The 26,322-nt window shown below is 36.4% G+C and overlaps 1 protein-coding gene and 1 non-coding gene across 4 annotated transcripts in view; both read right to left on the reverse strand.

The window, feature by feature from the left end:
* DACH2 (dachshund family transcription factor 2) overlaps nucleotides 1-26,322 on the reverse strand; it is a 427,341-nt gene that overhangs the window by 242,466 nt on the left and 158,553 nt on the right. The gene's annotated exons all lie outside the window — the stretch shown is intronic.
* Nucleotides 7,232-7,333, reverse strand: LOC149990353 (U6 spliceosomal RNA). Its single transcript, XR_016508754.1, has one exon. It is a non-coding gene; the product is annotated as a U6 spliceosomal RNA (small nuclear RNA).

Consider the following 26,322-nt stretch of genomic DNA (forward strand, 5'->3'; position numbering starts at 1 on the left):
TGGCCACAAACACTCAAACACTTGCTTCCTTTGGAAATGTCTGCTGCCAAAATAAAGGTTTGTTTCTTTTTCCATATAGACGCAGACATTTTGTTGAAGAAATGACTTTATGTTTTTGTATTAATTATTATTTGAAGTTTGATTATGGCCACTTTTAGGGACAGCATTGTGCATACAGACTGTATTGTAAAAAAAAAATAGGGATCTTTGTACTTCAGAGCTCTGCTTTCTATACAGATTTGGCATTCTGATGTGGCAACTGCATTTCAACAAATTACCTCAATGAGTAATGAGAAGTCCCATCATCCAGTTAAGAGAGGGCTGTTCTGTACAATGATCTACCATGCAATCGGAACACCTAGATTAAAAGGCATTGTGTACACCCACCGATGGCAGACAGGCTCATGGAACTTCTTACATTTTAGGCTCCACTTTTAGTTTCTCATGGGATTATTCTAACAATTTCTATCTACTGAGTGCATAATACATACTAAGAAACCCAATTTGCTTGAAGTTGATCTCTGGTATCTAGGCTGTTTTTAATGTATTTTATGTTGCCATTTTGGTGGACGGTCCTCAAATCCAGTCACATCTAATTATACTCATGAATCCACAAGTGCATCGACTGAAAAGGCCTTCTTATGTCTACAGAAGATGGGCTACAGCTCTACCTAAAACATCTGCCAACGTTAAGATTCTGAAGTATACAGCATACGATTGTTCAGTAAATTTATAGTCTCACTGGGAAAGCAGTTCAACCTGAAGAAAATGGAAAAGGGAGACAATTTTTATCACAGAAAAGAGTAACCCGGTGATTCTCAGTCCTAGTAACACATCAGAATCGCCTGTGAGGCTTTTTATAATTACTGGGTTGGCCAGAAAAATTTGTTCGGTTGTTCCCTACGATGGCCCAAGTGGTGCTTCATTGTCTTTTAACTTCATTCTAAACAATTTTGTTAGATTGTACTGTGGCAGCTGCCATACCAGCGTGCATTCAAAAAAGCTATCAAAACTGGTGAATTTTTGTGTCATCATTTTTATGTTGAAGATGGAAGAAAATACACAACATTTTCAGCATCTTGTCCAAGGAAGCTATTTTCTAGTGATTTTCTAATCTATTTGTTTTAAGATGTCATGTAAACCTTAGTAAGTAGGCATTCTAATTAATTATAAAGAATATATTTTAAAAGATTTTTAATTTCTGTTAACAGAAGAATTCCATTTAGGAAGATAATATATAAGAATATATTATGGGGGGGGGTGAATCAGTCAAAAAAGCGATAGTGAAAGCAGGTTATTGTAAAGTGTAACTTACGAAGTGAGGTCATCTATAATCTTTGTCATCCATACTGTCCAATGTCATTATCTCCTCATCATGATTCAGACTGCATTCTTCCATAAATATGTATCTAGAGTCTTATTAAACCTAAAAATGAGAACTTTGGTTTTTTTTTTTCTTTAATGCGGTTACTCTGGGAAGAATTAAAATCTGTATCATCAATCAACTATTCATGAGCATCTACCAGAGGCCAAGTCCAATGTCAGGTGATCTGAACGAGGGACAATAGGAAGTTGAAGTCATAAACACTGCCCTCTGCAGCTCTGGGTAATGATAATAATATGTAATTCGCGGTGAATTCTTACTATGTACTAGCAATGCTTGTAAGTTCTTTATACGTGTTGGCTCATTTAATAGTCTTAGCAACATTAGGAAGTATGTACTATCATTTGCACGCTAATTTTAAAGAGCATAATACTGTGGATCAAGCGCTATAAATGTTATGTTGGGGAACTGAGATTAGGGCCCGGGCAATGCAAATGGAAGCCGAGCCCCTTGAATCACTCTGCTGGGCTCTCTCTGGAGGCAAAGAACCCAAAGAACCCGAGAAAGTTAAAGCTGTAAAGAACATTAGAGTACAGTTAGTGCCAGACCTTCCCTGTACAGGGAGGAAAGCTGAAACCCGAGGAAATGAAATGGCTTGCCCATGTATGGCCGCACAGCGAGCTGGGAAGAAACCATGACTGCAGCCAGTGGTTACTGATTTCAAGCCACGGCTTTCCACAGAGCCACGATCCACTGAAACATTTCTTGTGTGCCTCATGTTTCTAATGATCTGAGTTGAATCAGATTGTGTACAAGCAAAAGTGAATAAAAACACTGAGATATAAAGTGTGATATACAATATGTGAGAGATGACAGAGAGATGGACACAGATCCAGGCGATGTATATGTATATATAACATACATAATACCTACCAAATCCCTGCAAGTAATATTATTATCCTCAATGTATAAATAGTCATCTGAGGCTCATGGAGATTAGACAAGTTAGCTGAATGTCACACAGCCAGTAACAAAATTCAAAATCATGTCTGCTTGGCTCTAAACTCCTATGTTGTTTGTACTTCCTAACTAGAGGTTACAATTTTAAAATATTTTACAACTTTGACTCCAAGTAGAAAGAAGTTTTTTATTAACAAAGATAACAATTTATTTTTAAATTTGTGTGTGGTTAGTAAGAATGGTTATACTGAAGAGATCCTTTAGTATTGCCAATCATTGTATTTTTTAAGTATTTTTTCACTAAAATGTAGTTATGTGCAAGAGAGAAACTCTTAAACCTAAACTCTCATTGAGTATTTTACAAGATAGGTCTGTTAACTGATTTAAAAAAAGTAAACTTCAAAATGGATGCAAATAAACAGTGTTAGACGTATGCTCTATAAAAGAGCTCTATTCTCTAGGAATTGAAAAAATCAAATTAAATATATATATAGTGAGAGCCCAGCTGCGCAAAGTGCCCTGCAAGACCTCTGCGCCCCATTTGGCCCATGTGGCCAGTTCTATGTGGGGCGGACCACCTTTATCCTCGAACCCACCATAGCCCCAGACATAATATCTCATCACAAGTGTAGGCTGAGTTAGATTATAGAAAAAGTCAAATATTCATTGACTATGAAGGTGTGGGTTTATTTCTGGGCTCTCTATTCTGTTCCATTGATCTATGTGTCTTTTTATGCCAGTACCAGGCTGTTTTGATTACTATGGCCTTGGAGTATAGTTTGAAATTAGGTCCCGTGACTCCTCCAACTTTGTTCCTCTTTTTCAGGATCACCGTTGCTATGCGGGGCCTTTCCTGAGTTTACTCATATGTGGAATCTAATGCACAAACTGAACTCACAAGCAAAAGAGACAGACTGATAGATGGAGAGCAGGTGACAGCTCTGGTTGGGGAGGGTATGGAGCAACTGAGCAAAAAGGAAAAAGGACTCATGGGCATGGACAGCAGTGTGGGATTGCTGGGGGGAGGGGGGTATAAGGGCACCAAATTATAATGGAAAGCAACTCTAAAATAAAACAAAAATGATTCAATTAAATTTTTCAAAAGACTCAGAATACATTCACAAAATCAAACAGAAAATAGTACAGAATATGCTAGTGCTAGAGTTGGATGAGCTATAGCCAGAACAATTACATTTAAAGTGAGTCCAATTCCAAGGAGCCCATAAGTGGAATACAGTTTGCCTTCCGTGAAAGCTGGGAAAACCATGGTTAGGCTTAGCTATTTCCGTGTTCTGATTTAAAAAGCCCAAAAGAGATGCATCCAGATCTCAACCCTTTTCATTTGCTTTAGAAACTAATAGTATGTGTTAACACTATGTATATGTATGCTCTGAGCCCTGCAGAGAATAAACGAGACAATCAGTCCCACACTGCTGGCTCCTGGACAGATGCCTCGGTTTCAGAGCTCATTGAAGGAAGGCCTTCGATTCCACTGCGTGGCCCATTATTATGACTTCGTGACTGTTGTTGGATGACTAACGGCAGATTAACACCTACTGTGTGTTGAGCATTCCACTAAGGTCCACAGCAACTTCATTTCATTCTCTGAATAATTTCATGAGATGGATACTATTTATCCCTATGTTAACATGGGAAAGTGAGTCTCAGAGGGGTTACCTTGCTGAAGGTCAGTCAGCAGATCCTCTGTCTGACTCTAAATCCACTGCCCCTTATGCTTTCGTGGCTAACACTAGTGTAAAGACAAATAGCTTTTCTTTCCTTCATTTCTACTAAGCAGAAGAGCACCTCCCAGATAGGAAGACGCCAACTCAGGCAGAACAGAAGAGAACAGGCAGGGAGCTAGAGGAGGGAATTGCGCACAGTCATCTCACTTGAGGTTGGAAACATCTGGATCTCCGTGACTCACCAAGCTTGGAGAAAGGCCCATCAGATAAAGGGAGCGAGGACTTCACACTGGGAGTGACTTCTAAGTTAGGCGGCAGAAAGCAAGTGAGTGCACTGCAAGTTTCACAGCAGGAAGCCCGGCGCAAACAAATGCGTCAAGGTTGTGGTAGAAGAAAACTATGGAAAAGTGGAGCTGGTTCAGAGGAAAAGCCAGTGGAAGCAAATAACCGCAATGTATTGATTGCATAGGGCATATCGGGTGCTGGGCACGCTCCGAAGTAGTTTTACATTGTCACCCCATTCTGGCAAAAAGCCTGAAACTTGCGTGCAGTCGAGTGATCTGCCCAAGGTCACACAACAAGTAGGAGCAGAGCTTGGATGTAGAAGCTATGAAGTACCACTCCAGAGTTTGTGAAATTAGCTACTGCAATGATACATTAGAGGGAAAACATATTCAAGTGGCGAGGCATAGGCAGCCATTTTTCAGTCATCAAAAAATAAGCTTTCAGTGAACATTAAGAGAAAACAAATATGCCAGGAAAACAGGTACAAACTAGGCATAATCCATAACTGATCAAGATTTCAAAAATATTTACTACTTATAGGCAATGCAAGTTACTGTAAACTTTAAATAAGTTGAATAGATTTTAAAAGAATTAACAGCATTTTCAGCCCACTTTAAGTGGGTCTACTAAATTTATGTCCCTTTAATTTCTGATAAGATCCGATAGTTAGATAAATGGAAGAAGGGCTCATAAACTTCAAAGATTTTAATTAGCTTCTTTTTAGTCCTAATCTGCATATTACATAACGTTCAAAATACTATTATCAAGCAGAGGTTAAAACTATACTCTGTAGTAAAGGGTAAAGGGGGTCAGATAGATGGTTATGGAAGGAGACTTGATTTGGAGTCATAAACACAATGCATGGGCAACAGCAGACCCTCCATATCACCCTGCCCAGGCTCTGTAGCTTCAGCTCTTAAGAAGCTACACCATTGTCTCTCGAGACGGACGGCTGCCGACGAATATGAAGATGATGTACCACCGACTTATACACTTGAAAACTGTATCATTTTATTAACCAATGTCACCCCAATAAATTTAAGTTAAAAAACCTCTCACACACCTACAGCTATGTACAGTACATATTGAAAAGCAAAGGCGAGTAGACAGCTCTACCTCCATCAACTGTGTGTTGTCACTACTTTTAAAGTAATAATACGTAGAAAGTCCCATGCAGCATTAATATCCCGACAATTTGTACTCAGAAATGGCATCTGCATTTACCATCGCTGAGTTCGGCATACTCAAATATCTGGTAGAACCTGAAGTATGTATCAAAATTGTGCTTGAAGTTTAAGACATGAACTCGCAAACCACATGTATTGTCCTATATCTACCGATTATATACAACACACTGCAACCATTGTATCATGACAGTGTTTTTTATAATTAAAGATAAAGGCCTTTCTTCTTCAGATGCCCTGATTTTTTTTTTATGAAACAATGACAACTTAGTAGAAAAATGCAGATAATATGTGTACAATTATTATTTACAGCTTCCCCCACTTCTGTCTAAAGACAGCAGCCAAAAAAACTGAATAAGTCAGGGTGCCTTTGAAGATGTTTAATTAAAATCTAATCCCACATTCTTAAAAGCTCACAGAAATTAAGCTGTCATTCAGGAGATTTATGCATTCACATTTGCATACTGCATACAATTCATCAATTACTCCTGTTTGAAAGCACTGCCTTGCCCACGGTGCCGAACTACCGACGGTGCCAATGCAACCCACCAAACCCTAGCTGCTGGGACCTTGGAGAAAGCCACTTCCATATGGCCCTTCCTTTGCACCACCACAGCTCTGAGCACACTTAGAAATTATGACAAGAGTCTGATGGATTCTGGTCAGGTCAATTAGTTTGACAGAGATGAGCATTCTACTTAGCCTTAGTACAACTGCGTAGTAGTGGCGGTTCAAAAGCGCTTCTTCCCTTCGTGGCAAGTTTTTAAATTATGGTAAAAATACAGAGTCATGCCAGAGCTTCACCACAGCCAGACAAAGCAGTTAAACAAAAACGATTCTCTTTGAGTTGATAGGGGGCAAACATTTATTATGGCATATTCGAGTAAGGTAAAATACCTATGTGTATACACAAATAATACACACACACATATACACTTACATACTGACATACATAATGCATATGTACACAGAAAAAGGGAGAGAGAGACAGAAATATCAAAGTTTAGAACCTTGGAAAGCTTTAGATGTGGCAAAAATAGGATGCCCTTAACTTTTCCAGGCTGCAGTTTTCTAAAGATTTTGGGGGGGATAAAAAGGCAAATTTTTAATAGTACCATGTCTACAAGCAAACACATGCAAGGACACATTTTCTCCACATAATCTGTTACAGGATCCCTTGAACCTCTCATACATACTGAGAAGAGAGGGCACTTCAGTTGTCCCAAAGGGCACCACATGTAACAAAAAGAAAGAAGCAATCCCCGTGATCAACAACTGCCACAGTATTTTTCACGACTCTCTGTCTTAATGTTCAATATATTTGTTTTAGACTTGCAAACAACCGCTGGCTATAAAAAACAATGCTTGAAGCAGGAACGTTTCTCCTTTCACGCATAATCCCCTCTCCTATCTTTCTGAAATTGATCACCAATTTCTTTACCATTTGGGACACCCAGAAAACTCCGAACACTTAGCACAACTGAAAAATCTCGATGATCTCTCATTGATGTTAGATAAGTTGGAAGCCTGTGCATTTTGGTGTGTGCATTCTGCAGCTCGTGTTCAGCAATGACTCATAGACATTCAACTCCACCTGGAGGCACTGTGTTCAGTACTGTGGGGAATAGAAAGATGCCTTGTACATGGCCAGAGCTCACAATCTACTGACAAAGACATATACTAATGACTAAAGTACTGATGTAAACAATGCACGTGGGGCACAGAAAGAGAGAACTATTCAGGCCAAGGAACTAAAAGGGGGTGGAATTTGATCTAGTCTTTAACGATGAGTAGAATATAAAAACTTTTTCTTAAATGTACATGTCTTATAGAGGGGCCATGCTAAGCTTTCTCTGTATCATTCAAATTTCAGTACATGCGCTGCTGTAAAAAAAAAAAAAAAACACAGAAAAACAATAGGAGAATCTGTTCAAAGCAGAAAAAAACTATAAGAATATGTTATGTAAGCAAACATTGTATTTTCTAGATTCCTACTGTTTTCCATCGTATATATAGGTGATTTAGTATAAGCTGTTCTTTGACATATATCAAACACTGACCATTCGCTGATCCTAAAGTCTATTGCCTTTGGGTAACAGCTTGTTTGTGCATATTAAATGGAATATAAAAAGAATGATAATAATGGGTTTGTTCTATCAGAATAAAGAGCATGACTCCTAGCATGCTCTTCAATTTTCATATACTTTTGTCATATATGTTTGCTATATAAATTTAATGTAGAACATTCTTATAAGGATCAGTATTTTTTACTACCTGGAATGGGGGTAAATAGTCCTGTAGAACAAAATTTCCACGTGTATATTATCGTTGTCCCTGGCTATAATTTAACCCTGAGAAAAAAACGCTTGAGTTTGGTTCAACAAAAGAATCTCTCCCGGGATATTGGGTTCAGTTCACACCATTAACAAAAACAATTGGTATTCAATGTGGCCTGTGTTCCAGCATTCAATGTTAGTTTTTGAAGCTTCCTTCAAATCCTCCACCTCTAAAGCCTACTTAATCTGCATGGGTTTTCGTTATGATCAAGAAGTTAACTGTAGTTGTATTACAGTCAGAAAAAAATCTATATGGACAGATTTTTAGACTAACTATTCATTGCAACAGTTCAATTAATTAATTCATGTCTGAAGTAGTTTATTTTCAATAATGCACTATAGTGGGATGTGTACAATGTAAAGTCGCTATATCTGAACAGCCAGCGATCATTTATCACTAGAATGTTCTTGCCTTACAGGAAACAGGTCTTGACTTAAATAACTGCTATTTATAACTAAGCATTGTCTTATTACAATATCTCTCCCTAAATGAAGAGTAACATATCATACCTGCCAACTGTCTCTCTTCAAGAAAGACATATTTCTCCCTCTTTCAGGAAAACACGTTAAACGCTATACCCCTCCCATGGCTTCTTCCCTCAGAGGCACACAGCCCTACTATTGAACAATGAATGATTAGAACATAGTCCTTCATTCCCTGTGCTTACTGTGCTAAATTCCTAACCTCATAAAGGGAGGGGAACGTTTCCTAGGTGAGAAAGCACAGCAGAATTCAAACCAATGGAATTCAAGTCTTAATAAATAAGGCTGCTGCAATTCCCAATAACAAGATTGGCATTTTACCAGACAGAGAGCATTATTCTTCAATGTTATGCACTGTCCTAAACATTAATTAAAAATAACTAGTGAATGAAAAGTTACTTTAAGCCAGATGTAAAAAGAAAAAAAGTCTTTTAAGCATTCACTATAAATAAAATACAGGGTGGGAAAAAGTGGGTTTATAGCTGTGAGTATGCAAAACAGTTAATTCTTCTATTATTATTTATTAAGTATTGTGTTTTGGCCATATTAACAACTGTAAATCTACTTCTGCCCACCCCTGTATTAAGGTGACACAACTCACAACATTGTCTTTGTTCTAAGTTTGTTATTAAACATATCTTCGGGACAGGGATAGTATAAAAATATTTTCTGCTAGATATGCGTGAACTGAATGAGATATCTGCTCAGTTTACAGAATATGTTCATATACTGTTTTTGTTCTAGTTCAATAGTTATGGAAAATCTATCAATTCAATTCCACTTTTAACTGCACCATTGGCTTAAAAAATCTTTAAACCTAGTCTTGTGGTTTAGTAAAAATAATAACAATAATAATGTGGAGGGTTGGATCTTACAAATTAGTGAGAATTAATAAATCTTACTGAGTTTTTAGAACGGATTAAGAAAAAAAAACTCATAGACACAGACAAGAGTATGGTGATTACTAGAGGGAAAGGGGGCTGTGGGGGACATAGAAGAAGGTAACCCCAATCAATTCAATAAAAAAGAAAATAATTTGGTTTAGTTCAAATATTCATTGTAGATCATAGCAAAGGGTTAGACTAAGGACTAAATCATAGCACTGTGCAAAACTATCTTTTAACATATAATGTATATTTTAAATTAAGTATAACATTCTTCCACACTATTAATTTTCATTTTATTTTCTCTATATTTTACATTGAACAAGACTGCCCTAAATTTGGCTTATGCAATAATTATGCTACAAGATATTTGTCTTCAAGAATCTGATGGTATTTTTATATGACATACAACTGGGTGTACAACTTCTGCGTTGAAAAAAAGCAACACCCAGAGGCTGGCTGAAAAAGGTGAAGGAATTAAGAGGAAAAAAGTCATAGAGACAACAGTATGGTGATGACCAGAGTGTAAGGAGGGTGGGAGAAGCTAAGAAGAGGGTAAAGGGGGGGATAAATGGTGACAGGAGACATGACTTTGGGTAGTGACACACAATACAACATAGAGAGGATGTTTTATAGAATTTTACTCCTGAAACCTATGTAATTTTATTAAGCAATGTCACCCCAATAAATTCAATTTAAAAAAGCAACACCTAAGAAGAAAGATAAATGCTCTGTCCATTGCGAAACTCTATTATGTATTGTTTAGGCAAGAAACCCACTGAAAATGACAAGAGATATGCCAATCAAATAGAGATATTAAAAGTACTTAAAACACAGATTAATAATCCATAATATTCTCAAAGGACACCAAAACAAGAGTATTTTTCTAAATTAGAACTTTAAGGATGGTCATAATTCTTGCCCCAGGCACAGCAAATAAAGCTTTTTTACCATTTTTTTTTTTTTGCAACTGTCTCACCATACACACGCATCAATTTTCCTGTCCACAACCCCGTTTCAATCAAAATAAGATTAACAGTGTCACAGCAGAATATCAATGAAGTCTCTAACTTACTGGGAATATCCGTCAGGTAAGTAAGAGACAGTGTTTAGGTAGGAAACCAACATTAAGTTTCCATTCTCAAAGTTGGATAGAAAGGCAATAACAATATCAATTTATTCCACTTGATATGGCAAACATTTACTGAATTCCTACTATGTGTTGTTGATGAGCATTCACTATATATCTAGTCAATTTGGAAACTTTACACACACTCTTACATGCAAATAATATGTATATACACACATCTACATATCAGCAGAGCCTACTAAGAATGCATGCCATGTGATAAAACTCTTAATAAATGTTTACTGAATGACTTAATGATTTATTCTACTTTCATTTTCCACAGTAATACCCTAAAATTTATTGTCACACCCCTTTACTGGGGTGTGGGGGTTAAAATGGAGGACACTAAAATATGTCTTCTTCCAACCGCTGGTCCTTCACTTTGTTGCCACCCCTGTCTTGCTGGATTACATAGACTAAATAAAGAGGCAAGTCTTTAATTTCTAACGTATTAGACAATATCACACTGTAACTGCTTTTTGGGTTTTGTTGGACTTTGAGTGTAAGTTCCTCACATGCTGAGAAGATACACACCCCCTGAGGGTAACAAGCTTGGGATAGGCACATAGAATGGTATTCTATGTAGAATGGCATTCCACAGATGTCTATACTGGAAATGAGATGAATTTATATCTTTAGCAAAAATCTCAAAAAAGAATTGGGAAAAGGCCTACTAGCTTTCAATGGACATCAAAATGAACAGAGTCCCTAACACCTTAAAAGGAGTTGAAGCTAAGAAAGTGGAGACACGGTGAGTTTAAAAAGGAATGAGGATGAATGGATTAATGGTAGATGGTACACCAAGGAACCATAATAACAAGAGTCAAGTGACTTAAGTAATAGTTTACGAAGCCACAATTATAGCCAAACACAGTGGAGAGCTCCCTGAATTTTATCTAGTGATTTTGAACATTACTGTAGTCAGAAATATCCTAATGCTAAAATTTAAAGCAGTGGTTTTATATATTTTATGGTATTTTGCTTATACTTTATTCTATTTCACTCTCCAAGCACTAATGAACTTGACCTTTAACCACTTGACAGTTACTATGCATTTCTAGATTGAAGATACTATCCAAATAAGAATGCAGTAACCAAGGGTTGCTCTGGTAATTCACATTTTTCATTCTTAAGCAGAATTGGAATTTTCTAATCACCTTTGATTGCTGATAACAAGAAACAATAAGATACTTGGGAAAAAAAGAAGAGGGTGAAGCATAATTTTCACTGACATGACTTTAGCCTTAGAACATTTTATTTGCTTTTTTAAATAAATTTTATTTATTGATTTTAGAGAGGGTGGAAAGGAGAGGGAGAAACATCAAACTGTTGTTCCACTTATTTATATGTTCATTGGTTGATTCTTGTAGGTGCCCTGACTGGGGATCAAACCCACAACCTTGGTGCATTGGGGGATGCTCTGACCAACTGAGCACCCAGCCAGGGCCACCCTTAGAACATTTTCTAAAGTACAAAATTAGGTATTTGAAACCAGTTATCCCAACATATACAAAGGAACATAAGACAACAGCTATATGAGCTTGAAGAAAGCTCACCCACTATAATCTATCACTATAAATGACTTATTCTGCTTCTACCGCCCAACAATTCAGTCATGAATTCTAATGTTTTTCTGTGCAGTGTGAGATTTGCATTCAGATTGTGCTGCTCTGGGGAACTATAATACATAGCATAGTCTTGAACTCTTCCAAACTTCTTGCCCAACATTGGGAAGATAAAAGGAGTCTCTTGGGTCTTTACGGTTGCCTTCACAGGTCATGATAGAGGAAATCAATTATATACAGGCAAAACAAATATGATATTCCATATTTGAATTCTAGTATACAGAGAGCCCCAACTGCAATGCTCTGCAGGCCATCTGCTATGAAAACTGATTGAAAAAGAATCTCTGAAAGTGCACAGTCTACTTCTAATTCTAGTAGTGTAGTGATCACATTGTAAGGTGTACCAATTTTGAAATGCTATACTGTACACCTGAACCTAATGTAACCAATATAACCAATATAAGATTGTATACCAACTGTAGTTAAATAAAAAATAAAGCTAAAAAGCACGCCTTCTCTTGAGATTAAGAATAGGAAACTCTTTTTGAGGTAATAAATACTCCAAACCAGTAGGAATCAAGTCAGGGCATCAAGGGCTGAAGGTGTCACCTTGATGTCCCACAATGTTGTCAAAATCAGGGCCGATTTCATTGGAACCTGTGCCCCTTAGTTCAGAGGGCCCACAGGTATCTGTTTGTAAACCAGGGTACCTGGATGCGAACTCCAGTATTTAAAAATGTCACAAGTTCAAAACTGTAGTCTTGGTGGCTCCAAGCACCTAAACATGACCTGCTGGACACGTCAGGCTCCTTTCCAAACTGAGCTTCTTGGAACATGCAAGTATCAAGACAGAAGGTTTGCAAGGGCTGCCAGTGTAGCTCACTTGTCTTCTGGATGTGAGCATCCACGCACATCTCTGTCCCTACTTTTTTCTTGAAAGGATAGAACACTTTCAAGTATACCAGAAATTGTCATTTGTGAACTGATTGAGTGGAACACTATGACATTATCAAATACTTTCCCATTTGCCTCTCTCTCTCTCTCTCTCTCTCTCTCTCTGAATATAAAGCTATACTATATTTCAAGTTTTATAATTTTACTACTGTAATCCAATACTGTCATGGAAAACCCCTGAGAAAAACTATCCATATTCTTTCTTGCAGAAAAAAATAAGCAATGAATGTATAAAGCTTATTTAGCTTGGAATTACAATTTGTAGAAATGTAGTAGTTAAGAAAAAATGTAATATTTTACACAGTTGTGTTCTTTTCTTAATAACATACATTCCTTTTTTATTAAGGGACTTTGAATTTTAGTCACTTTTATTCATTGAAAGCTTTCCTATTCTCAGCAGCCAAAAGCTGTTCATCCTTTTATGACCTCTCTACTACTTGCTATCCCTGATCTTTATCTATACATGTCTCAAGCCATTTATAGTTCTTACCTTTTATTTAAGTAATCAATGTAATTAAAACCTGAATTCTATCTCCAAGTAGCTTCATTAAGGAGTAGGAAGGAGCTAATTGTATGACTATATACACCCCTATAATGTTCAGTACAGATTTTCAAGTATTATCATATACATAAAAATATAATCATAGATATATCACAGGCTGAAAGATTGTGAACATGTTTTTTAAACTATAGTAATTAACAGGATTGTTCAGGGAACGGGATATTATGATTAGGGTCTCTCATAGAGTTTTGGCATCAGGATGTGCTCAAAAATTACAATTCAAATTATGCTTATAGTGTTGTAGTTTAATATCTTTCCAAAATATGTTAGAACAATTTCCTACATTTGTAAATACGAGTTTATAAATAAAATGGGACCTTTCTCAGATGACCAGAGAACTTGCTATAGCTTAGGATCTCACTGTGAACAGAACTAACCACTGTGGATACTAAAGATGCAGAGAGCCAATAACTTTGAAACAAAGTGTGTACTCATCTCAAGATACTTTGTGAATTGTCTTATTTGCCATGTCTTCCTCAAAGCTAAATACAGCTTCCCAGAGAAAATTGCTTAATTGGTGACTTAAAGTAGTTGTTTTTCAGTTAATCATGGTTTTGCTTTACCATTACCAAGCATTTCCTAGGAGCTCCACAGAATGAGCAAGGCATACAAATGCCATTTCAAAATATACACTATGCAAACTATGTGTCTCTGTGTGTGTGCAAAGTATTGTGATCAGAAACAGCTTATAATGATGAATAGGCACACTGCAATTCATAGTAACTGTGGACTTGTGCATTTATTTGCAAAAAGGAGCAAGGAATGTATTAATTAGGTGAACAACACATTTGCAATGCCCCTCCTGCAAAGATGTTCTCATCTGAATGGGAAAAATCTCATGATGCCCACTGATTTTCAATGTTCAGTTTCATGCCCTCTACATGTGCATTGACTTAACTCTATTCTTTCTGCTTTTGTGGCAATGTAATGCAAAAATATAACAACTAAAACCTCACTCCCAAGGAAGGGATTGCTCTATTCTAAGAATAATATTTATTTTATACAAAAATACATCAAAGAGAAATATAAAGAAACCATTCAAGTCACAGTAGGCTACTGAGGTACTCTTGTATTTTTACAGTTTAATCTGTTATTTTTTCTTCTCTTTATTCTCTGCCTTATTACATTGGCTTTTGATACAATTAATGCTTTCAATTAAATGGAAAATCAACAATGTTTTTGTCTATATGCATAGATGGGAACTCTTAAATGACATTTCTATGTTGATTGATTCCTATAATTTGTTCGTAAGGTTTTGGTCAAGGTTCTGCTAATACTTTCCAAAACAATTATCTTTTTTTTCTAAGAAGTTCTGAGTCTATATTATTTTTCGTAGGTTAAGGGAAAAAATTATCCAAAGAATAAGAGACCAAAGCTTTGAAAGGGTAAGTGTCAAAAGCAAATTAGACCTCTGATGACATGAACTCCAAAGAAAATCAAATACAATACTGCTTCTATGAATTTGTAATTGCATACCAGAAAGCGAAGAATAAGATAAACATTTTTCTGTTTGTTTTTCATTTTCATAGAAACTCCATCCTTATATGCTTTTAGATGGTCACATTTTGCTGACATTTACAAACATTTCATGTTGATCTTACATGGGTCACATCAATCATCTATACAGTTTCAATGACACTTTGTTAAATAAACTGTCATGAAAGATTTATAGAGAATTTGATAAAAGTAAAGAAGATGTAGTTTAGCTTTTAAAGATGCATTACCCCTTTTCTGGGGTGTAATATCACTTCTAAAACACCACTAAGCTTTACTCGTAATAAGTAAAGGAAAAAATTCCCTTTTTCCACACCTGTATTTGCATAACATTCTTCTTCTTCCTAACACTGAAGGTGCAAAAGGGAAGTAGAACCCTTCACCACCACCACCACCACCAATTCAATGTTCCTTGGATTTAATGGTTGTGCATTGATTCTATTTCAAGAATCATTACGTGTAAGTTGACAGCATTCAGAGTTTATTCACTGAAGAATAATTAAATAAACGAACCCTTAATGCATTCATGCAAACAAGTGCTTCCTGCAAACACTTGAGTCTTTGTGTTCTGACTAGGGTGGTGTATGGTGACAAAGATGACATCAATTACTCCTCACACATTGTTGAGGCATTCAAGTGGAAGAGGGTTACTAAAAGGCTACAGTGGGATTCATAGATGTTTTTTAACATGAATAATTATGATATGCGACCATTTAATTGAATATTAAGCTAGCAGCTGCCTTAAGCACCTGCCCCGTTGTTTTTGTTGGTTTTTTTTTCATGAAATTAAAAATAGGTGTTACTTTTAACTTGATTTGTAAAGAATCACTCAGTCTGTAGCGATCTATGCAAGGCAAGCAATAACCACCTCATGTTATTATCACATATCTCATTGTAGGGGGAGAGTGGGCAGTAAGGATTTTGTTAACATCATGGATTTTTTTTTTTCATTTTACATGTGAGTTTCTTCAAAAGTATTAATTCAAAATATCATTTTCCAGATTGCGGCAGTGTCCTAGCTCCCCTTGTACAGTTTCCTTGCTGACAGATCTAGGCTATTTCCCTTGCTATCAGTTTTCAGGAAAAGTTAAAAATCTTTCAGATCACTGACTTGTGTTGCCTGTAAAACAAGTATACAGGCTATTAACTATCAACTTTAGACCTTAATATTTAAAAGAACAAACTATATGCTAGAACCTAAGAATATAAGTGCTTAGTGTCTTGCATCAGTTAAGTGCATACTACTTATTCAATATAAAGAAAATTAGTGATTATGTTTCTAAAGATGAGACTTGACCTGTAGTGTAATCAAATACATGCTTCAAAAATGAGCTCCACTATAATAAAATAATAGAATTCAAGTCTACAAATGGATAGAGTGCAAAAAGCGTTCTTTATAAAAGAAAGTCCAGAGAAAATTTACATTTTAAACATAGCATTCATAATTCATTACTCATACATTTTGAAATCTACTGCTCTCACAGTGGTTAAAACAGTATTCTAGATAGAGATAACTCTTGCAAATAGGTTTCTATTTCAAAGGCCTTATTTCTCTCCTTTGACAATATTTACTAAATTTTTATTATACCTCAATATCAAAATATATTTTTCTTAAGTTTCTTTCTTTAAGAAACCACAGTGATCCTTATCATTTTTTAAGTGATGGAAAGCTGAGCTTTTAAACCCGTGATTCTATTTCACTTTTGAGTAACCAACTCTTCATTTCCTATGACATCAAGAGAGAAGCTTCTGATTTGTTAAGACCAAAGGGAGAGCAAACTTGACTTTCAAGTTATGACTAGACTAGCAATTCAGTTAAGAAACACATTTTGAGAATCACTGGACAATTGCATAGGGTTAAACAACAAATAATGAAGACATCGGCGATATAATACAAAGACAGCTTCTTATAGTCCTATGAAAAGAAACTCAAAATTCTACTAATGACGTTTTCATTTGCACTTGAGTGAAGGAACACAACTCTGGGGCTGGAAATGGCAGCACCAGGTTCACACACTCTCACGACAAAACTCGTGACATTCAGATCATTCGCTTTGGTCAACTGAAGTTTGGGGCATCTCAGTCCCTAAGTAAAACTAAACATCTAACAGAGCAGAGACAACAAAGAGCAAACCAGAGCATTTTAATTATCTTTACTATTTACACGTTAAGTTTGCTAAGTTAAAGGTCAGTGAAATATTTTTGCATATGATATTAGTTTGTCCCCCAGAGGTTAGGAAATGACGTTTGAGTCCTCATAAATCTGAACGAGCAGACGTGTAAAACCCACAGCTTGCTGCCAGGTTCACAGTGTGTGTGGAAAGGTTGTTTTAAAATAACTGAAAGGGTTCTCTCAGAAAATATTTGAAAGAAACCATTAAAGCTCTTGCAAAAGTATAATTAACCCTTTATGGATTATATTTTAAAGGCATCCAAATGCATCCGGATTGTCTTTAAAAGTTCATACAGCTTCTATAAATCTCTCTCCCAATCTACCACTTCCCCTTCACATGGAAACTGATTCTACATGGGTAAAATATGTCTTAGAAAACAACTGAAGAACAAAATAGCATGTTATTGTCATGTTTGAGGTGAAAACGTTTATCCTTGGAATATTTAAATTATTTAAAGCCAATTACTTATTATTAAAAACCTGCCTTTTATTTACTCTATTTTAAAATAGTTTAAGCCCTTACACCATAAGTAATGCCTCTGTATATATATTTTTTCCAATGATACTATATCTGGCTCTTTTGTGATAAATTTGTTGGCACACACTTGAACAGATGATTGAATAATCACTGAAAACAAAAATGCTGTATTGTTTCATGACCACAATTTTCACTCTCAGAAGTCCTAAGATGATGCATTATTAGCTTCCCCTTCGGAATAGAACTGTATTATTTAGCCTGCACAAGCAAGACAACTGTCCTCGGTTGCTATATTTCTCCAGTCCATTATCTCCCTCATTCATCACATTCTATTAGGCGCTGACATTGGGTGAGCAGCTTTGTTTCCAGATTGTGTGTTACCCTTTCACATCACTAAGAGGGTCTTAATATAGTCTTACTTAAAGACCTACAATTCCTATCACAAATGTCAAAGTGAAGAATCTGTTTTGACTTGGAGCTTTGTCCAATGTTTAAGTTTTTAACTAAAACTTTATTATGCAAAATATGATGCAAAAAGAACACAAACTATAATTTAATCCTAAACGTAAGAAGAGATTGAATGGTTCCTTGTTAAGTCTAGACACTGAGATGGTGAATCAAGCAGGAAAGAGGTTCCAAAGCAAAATTTGTCTTGCAAGTAATTTGTCAATCAAATTTCCAAGAACAATCTAGAGTTGGCTAAAATATAGTTACTAAATTAAGTGAGGTGTTCTATTTCAATTTGGCCATTGTGTTGTTCAATATTTCATAGATATTTTGGTAAGTATTGTCAGAAGACAATACAATTTTGGGATCTGCCAACCCCCAAACAAATAACAATGGGTACAAAACTTGCACCCTTCTTTCTCCAGACTAGTCCTTAAAGTGTTAGCTTCAGGATCTTGGAACTGTTATAAAGGCTCCAATGCCACCTTACCATAAAAGCCTTCCCTGACCACCCAAAGTAAATTTCTTTTTGGATCATTTTCATTTGTTTCCTCTGCCTTTATTTTTCCCAACCTTATTCAAATTATAATTTATTTGTTTAGTTTTTTTTCATCTATCTCCCTCAACTATAATTATTTTGTTCTGTGCATTTGTCATTCATATTGTTCACATGTGACCAATTAATATTTTAACTAATAATCTTGAATTTAGTAGGTTGTATTTAGGTACCCACAGCATTTAAATTCACACAACAATGTAAGTTAAATGATTGGGAGGATTCTTGCATGTGGGTGACCTTGCTCCTGAAGGTCTAGCTGCCCTCAATGAGTTGTAACTAAGCACACTTGGTACTGGAAAAAGCCACGCCTCATGATCTCGTATCCCAGTCTGGCCATGTAGAACTCTGGTCCCTGATGACATTGTTGTTACTCACAAAATTATGATCCAGAATTCCCTGAGTACCACAGGCTGCTGAGATGACCCACTCATCCTATTCCCTTCTCTTCTGCCATAGACTTAAGGCTGCATTCTGACCAAGTTATTGAGACAACTCTTAAGCCCTCGCCCTGGTATTCTATTTGGCAACTATTGGAAAGCAGAAGACAGTGGTATAACTACATTTGAATACACCTAGGCATATCATATTCAAACTGCAGAAAACAAAACATAATTTTTAAAAATCTGGATAGAAGTCAGATTTTTTAAAACTTAGCCTATAAAAGTGATAACAGTTACATCTGACTTTTAATCAGAAACTACGTGAGCAAGAAAAGAGTTATGTGGAATATTTGAAATGCTATGAAAAAAAATCAACACTATTATGGAATTCTTTATTCTGTGAAATTATCCTTCAACAGTGAAGGAGAAATAAACTTTCTCAGAAAAACAAATATTAAGGGAATTTGTTGCCAGTAGACAACAGACCTGCCTTTCAAAAAGAAGTTAAAATAAGTTCTTTAAATAAAAGTGATATAGGTCATAAACTCAATCTACATAAAAAAGGCTAAACACAAAAGTACTAAGTGAAGGTAAATAAAAACCTAAATATTTCTTTTTCTTATCTAACAGATAACAGTTTGCTCAAAATAATAGCAATATATTCAATTATTATAGCTTATGTATAACTACAATGAATGACAGAAATGATACAAAGGAGAGGAGGGAAAAATTAGAAATATTTTGTTTATTATAAGATAGTTGTCCTACATGAGAAGTAGCATAATATTATTTGAAAGTATATTTGGGTTAGTTTTAAATGTATATGGCACACACAAGTGTAACCATTAAAAAGGTTTTTCAGAAGTATAATTGATATCAATAGGAGAAAAAATCGGATGATATAAAATATTCAATTAAAACAAGAGGAGATGGAAGGGTTGAAAACAAAAATAGAAATAAATAACAAGGACTATATACAGAAAACGGTAACAAATATTGTACATATTAATCCAACGATGTCAATAATCACTTTAAGTGTCAATGGTCTAAAATACACCAATTAAAAGAGTGTCAGAGTGGATGAAATAACAAGATCCAGCTATATGTTGTCTATAAGAAATTAATTTTAAATGTAAAGCCACATGTAAATTAAAAGTAAATGGGCAGAGAAAATATACCCTGCTAACACTAGTCAAAATAAATCTGGAGTAGCCATATTACCGCCAAAGGAGACATGAGTACAATGAAAATTATTAGGTAAAAAACAGCCATTACATAATGATAAAAAGGTCAATTATCCAAGAAGACATAACAGCCCTTTATCTGTAGGCACCTAACAACAGGGCACCAAAAATATGGTAGGCAACAACTGATAGAACTGCAAGGGGAAATAAAATCCACTATTCCAGTCAGGGACAAATCATGCTTCTATGAGAAATGGACAGATCTAGTGGGCAGAAAATCAGTACAGACATAGCTGAAGTCAACAACACCCTCAATCAACTGGATATAATTGACATCTATAAACTTTTCCATCCAACAGCAGCAGAAGAAACATTCTTCTCAAGCTCATACGAAACATTCACCAAAATAACCACATTCAGGGCAATAATAGACACCTTATCAAATTTAAAAGAAGAAAGATCATACAATGTCATCTGTCAGGCCATAATGAATTTCAATAGAAATCAATAATAGGAAGGTAGATGAAAAATTCCAAAATACTTGGGAGATTAAACATCATACTACCAAATGACACATGTGTCCATGAAGAGACTTTCAGAGAAATAAAAAATATTTTAACTAAATGAAAATGAAAGTAAAATTTATCAAAACTCTGGGAATGCAGCAAATTCAGTGTTTAGTGGAAAATTTAGAACAACAGTAAATACATATCTTTTAAAGAGTAAAAATCTAAAACCAATACTCTAAGCTGCCAATTTTTAAACTAGAAAAATTAAATTCAAAATAAGCAGAACAAAAGAGATGATAATAAGTGAAGTCAAAACTGAAAACAGGAAATAAACAGGAAAAAAATCAACAAAATCTAGAAGTTGGTTCTTTGCAAAGTTCAGAAAAATAGATAAAGCTCTAACCAGGTGAACTAGGAAAAGGCAGAGAAGACACAAATTACTAATATTGGGAATGAAAGAGGGGACATCACTACAGATCTCATGGACATTGAAAGGATAATGAAAGAATAATGAAGGTGTAGTCTGTATGAAACTGACCGATTCTTTAAAAAATGTAATCTGCCAAAACTCTTACAAGAAAAAATAGACTATTTGTGTATGAGTATACCATGAGGAATAAATAAACCATCAAGACAAATATTTTTATTTTGGGAGAAATTGAGAAAATATTACACAGTAACTGAATCAGGGTGTCATGGTGAAGAAATAAGCTTAAATTTTGAAAGGCACAGTTTTAAAAGTAGACATTAAATTGTATTCATGCACATAAAGAGGCAAAAATTATAAAGGAACTTTCGTGTACATGAAAACATTAAATGTTAACAAATCAAAATCTGCATGTTAAAAGGTAGAATTTTTCCTCTGATACCAAATGTTGACTATGATATCAAATGCAATAAAGAATTAATCCTGCACAGCACACAGTCACAATTGATAAACATTTGATGATGCAAGTTACCTTCCTTGAGCACTATATCATTCACTCATCTGCGGTCACAGATTTGACCCAAAAATATGTGCTATTTTTTGCATTGCTCAGACCACCTTTGTAAATACAGTAAACTCCTGATCATTTTATTCATTCCTTGTTCTTTCTTTTTTTTTCTTCTCAAGTGAAATTTATTGAGGTGATATTGGTTAATAAAACCATGCAGGTGTCATGTGTACAACTCTATAACACATCATCTGTACATGGCATAGTGTACTCACCACCCAAAGTCAAGTTTCTTTCTGCCACCATTTATCCCCACTTTGCCCTCTTCCACCTTCCTCCACTGGATTTCCCTCTGGCTATCACCCCACGTTGTCTCTGTCTGTTTTCTTTTTGTTGTTGTTGGTTTTGTTTTCTTTTTTGTTTTTGCTTAATCCCTTTACCTTCTTTCACCCATCCCCAACTCCCCTCCCCCCTGAGAGCTGTCAGTCTGTTCCACGTGTCCATGTCTCTGTTTCTATTTTGTTCATCAGTTTATTTTGTTCATTAGATTTCACATACACATGAGATCATTTGGTACTTGTCTTTTTCTGAGTGCCTTATTTCACTTCCCATAATATGCTCCAGGTCCATCCATGCTGTCATGAAAGGTAAGAGTTCCTTCTTTTTTCTGGCTGAGTAGTACTCCATTGTGTAAGCATGCCACAGCTTTGTCACCAAGAGCATGTGTCTTCTCTCCAGGTCCCTCACTCCTTGGTTGCCCGAGTAAGAGCATTCGCGCCTGCACATGTTCCACACCCGTCTCTGTGACGCTCTGCCTTAGCCTCCCTCCTGGCCCTCCTCTACTGATGGGCACGTGGGCTGCTTCCAAATCTTGGCTATTGTACCTAATGCTGCAATGAACACAGGGGTGCATATGTTCTTTCAAATCAGGGTTTCAGGATCCTTAGGCTATATTCCCAGAACTGGGATTGCTGGGTCAAAAGGCAGTTCCATTTTTAGTTTTTTGAGGAAACCCCATGCATTTTTCACAGTGGCTGCACCCGTCTGCATTCCCACCAGCAGGGCACTAGGGTTCCCCTTTCTCCACATCCTCGCCAGCACTTGTTTGTTGATTTATTGCTGACAGCCATTCTGACCAGTGTGAGGGTGTATCTCATTGTGGTTCTAATTTGCATCTCTCTGACGGCTAGTGATGCTGAGCATCCTTTCATATGCCTATGGGCCATCTGTATGTCCTCCTTCAAGAAGTGTCTGTTCAGGTCCTTTGTCCATTTTTTAATTGGATTGTTTGTGGGGTTGTGTATATGTGTGTTGAGTTGTTTGAGTTCCTTATAAATGTTTGATATTAACCCTTTATTGGACATATCATTGGCAAGTATGTTCTCCCATTCAGTGTCTTTTCATTGTGTTGATGATTTCCTTTGCTGTGCAAAACCTTTTTAGTTTAAAGTAATATTATTTGTTTAATTTTTAGTTTCCCTTGCCTGAGAAGATGCGTCCGAAAAAAAATACTGCTATAAGTCCTAGGTCTTTCTTCTTAGTATAGTCGTCGGCAGCCGTCCGTCTCGAGAGACGATGGTGTAGCTTCTTAAGAGTCTATCTGCACCGCCGAGAATGGCTGTGCAGTCCGACTCGGGAGTGACACGGTATCTGTCTCCTCCCGTGTTGAATCGACATCTTGCGATGACGCTGGAGTGTCCTCTCCAGTGAAGCTGAAGCTACAGAGCCTGGGCAGGGTGATATGGAGGGTCTGCTGTTGCCCATGCAGCAGACCCCCCTTCTCTTCCCTGGCTGGTTTGGCTCAGTGGATTGAGCGTCGGCCTGCGAGCTAAGTGTCGCTGGTTCGATCTTCCAGTCAGGGTACATCAGAGAAGGAAAACTCTGACTCCAAAAAGCCTCCGCTGCCTTGCGGCATACCTCTTCAGGGGAAAGGCTAAGGGAGTAAACCCCGACAGAAAATCCGGAGCCGGAGTCCCTAAGGTGGTTTGATGTTGTAGTCTTAGTATAGTAAATACCTGATAATCTGGTACCATTTAGAAATTAAATAAAGGATTGACTTCCTAGCCTAATTTCACAGAACTGTTTAACTATCTAGCTACAGATTTTCAAAATAAATATATAAAAAGTGAAATTAAGTCATGCATTTGTTACCACAACAGCAGCCTGAATAGTTTCTCCAGCCAAACCATCCATCAAAGCTACCAATAACTTGAAAAATGGAGCTTCCTCTCCTTTTGCTTTCTCTACCCATGATCTGGTGGAAGTTCTAAGTACCTAGCACACTAGCTGGTATACAGAAGGGTAATGAAATAAGAAAGAAGAAATGTTATAAGCAGTCCCTAAATTATTGAGAATTACCTGTTCTTTTACTTAATTATGGACATTATTTTAGTTGAACATATGGTAAGACTTACCCTGGAGAAATCTGACACATCCAGTATATTCATCAAAGAAATCATAACACTATATGTGAGCTTTACATAGTTAATTAACCATGTGGACCTACCAGACAAAGCTTTTCTAGATACTGGAAAGAATAACCTATAATGTCATGGATGAGGTTTGAAATGATTTCTTTCCCCAACCCTATGTATGTATTTAACATGCACATACACTCTTTCTGTGTACCAGGCACTGTTCTAAGAAATTTACTAATAAGAACTCACTTAATTTTTAAAATGGCCTTAGAGGTAGGTACTATTACTATCATCATCTCTCTTTTACTGATTAGGAAACTGACAGTTTAAGTAACTTCTCCAGGATCACAAGCTAGTAAATGATTGATCTAGTGTTAGCATCTCCAGAGTCTGGCTTCAGAGCCCATGTGTTTGACCATCACACGGTGCTTCTTCCGAGTATGACTTACCAATCACCTCAAATTCTTTGATGATAGAATTATGTCCTATAGTCTTTTTTTTAATGTACTTTTAGAGAGAGGGGAAGGGAGGGAGAAAGAGAGATACATTGATCTCTTACCTCACACACCCCCAACTGGGGACCTGGCCCACAACCCAGGCCTGTGCCCTGACAGGGAATGGAACCAAGTACCCTTTAGTTCACAGGCTGGCACTCAATCCACTGAACCACACCAGCCAGGGCTGTCCAGTAGTCTTAATAGTTTCACTGTGACAGTGTGCTTCAAAATTCACAAGCATAACTTTTAATTAGTGCACACCTCTCATCTGCCCATGCAAGTGTAAAATTTTCTTCAGTCTAAAAGTAACTCCAGATGGAAGAAATTTCATATATTAGTTTGTTTTTTATATATATATATATATTTACAATAATAAACCCACAGGTTGGAGAAAAACAGACCTGCTGTATATCAACTTCCACTCTATAAGTGAGATGTATCACCCTGAGTCTCTGGCGTGCAGTGTTATGCATAAGGTGGGCACAACAACTAAAGTCTCTGCTGACTAAGATATTTGCCTGGATTGTGCCAAGTGAAGCAAGTCGGACAAAGGAAAACAAATATTGCACCATTTCGTTTATGTGTGGGCTCTAAAAACACCAAACTCATAGAAAACAAAGACTAGAATGTTGCTTGCCAAGGGCCAATGGACTGGAGAACGGGTCAAATGTGCAAATTTCATTTATAGGATGAGTACGTGTTAGGGACTTAACATACAGATGGTAACTATAGTTAACCAAACACTGTATCATATATTTGAAAAATGCTATGAGAGTAAAGTTTTAATCTCTCCATAGCGACAATGACATGGTTCTTACGTGGACTGAAGTTCACCTTATTGTGGTCAACATTCCCCAATATGTACATGTATCAAATTATCCCACTGTAAACCTTAAACTTACACATTGTTACATGTCAGTTAGACCTAGATAAAAGATGAACAAATGTATCTATATGCTTGGGACCGTTGGAATACCTGACTGTTCTTCCAAGCTTCAGAAAATGACATTTTTTATTCTCAGTCTGATATTTCTGACCCTTCCAAACTTTCTCAATGTGTGCTACAGGCTACAGAGGGAAGTACATAACAGCCTTTACTAATGGCAGAAACCCTCTTTCGTCAGAGAGGATTACTGTCACTCAGTACCAGGGAAACAGAACACTGAGCTCATTCGGTAGCATTTATTTAATATTCTCCTCTAATCTGTTTGAAACGGTAGCAGTACAAATGTCATAGAAGATGTAAATACTCACCGAATAATTATTGTACCTAAAAACTAAACCAAATGTGAAACAAAAACCCAGTTTGTTTGCTGTCGCTCAAGCTTTTCCAAGAGTTCAATGGTCTTGTTATTTAAAATTTCAGCTGACTTTGGAGACTTCTCTGATGATTAATGTTTCAGTGGTAGCCAACAGCATACCCTGGGCATGCTTGTCAATCAGAAAAAAACAAAACTAACAGATATATTTCTTTTTTGTTAAAATGAGTTTTTTTCCTGGCCCTGGCTGGGTAGCTCAGATGATTAGAGCACCGTGCTGATACACCAAGGTTGCACATTCAATCTTCAATCCCCGGTCAGAGCACATACAAGAATCAACCAATGAATGCATAATTAAGTGGAACAACAAATCAATGTTTTCTCTCTCTGTGTCTCTCTCTCTCTCTCCCTCCCTCCTTACCTCCCTCTTTTCCTCTCTCTCTAAAAATCAATAAATAAAACTTTAAAATTGTGTTTTACCTGGACATTAAAATTTCCTTTTAATGACGAACTTGACAATCCAGAAAGAAAAAATTTTTTCAACAAAACCATAAAAACTCAAAGTAAACAGGGAAAATTCCCTGTTAATCCAAACTCATTTGTCCAAATATGAATATTTATTGAATTTATTGGGGTGAC

This window comes from Furipterus horrens, unplaced genomic scaffold, assembly GCF_987537825.1.
Source record: "Furipterus horrens unplaced genomic scaffold, mFurHor1.1.pri manual_scaffold_17, whole genome shotgun sequence".
NCBI lineage: Eukaryota > Metazoa > Chordata > Mammalia > Chiroptera > Furipteridae > Furipterus > Furipterus horrens.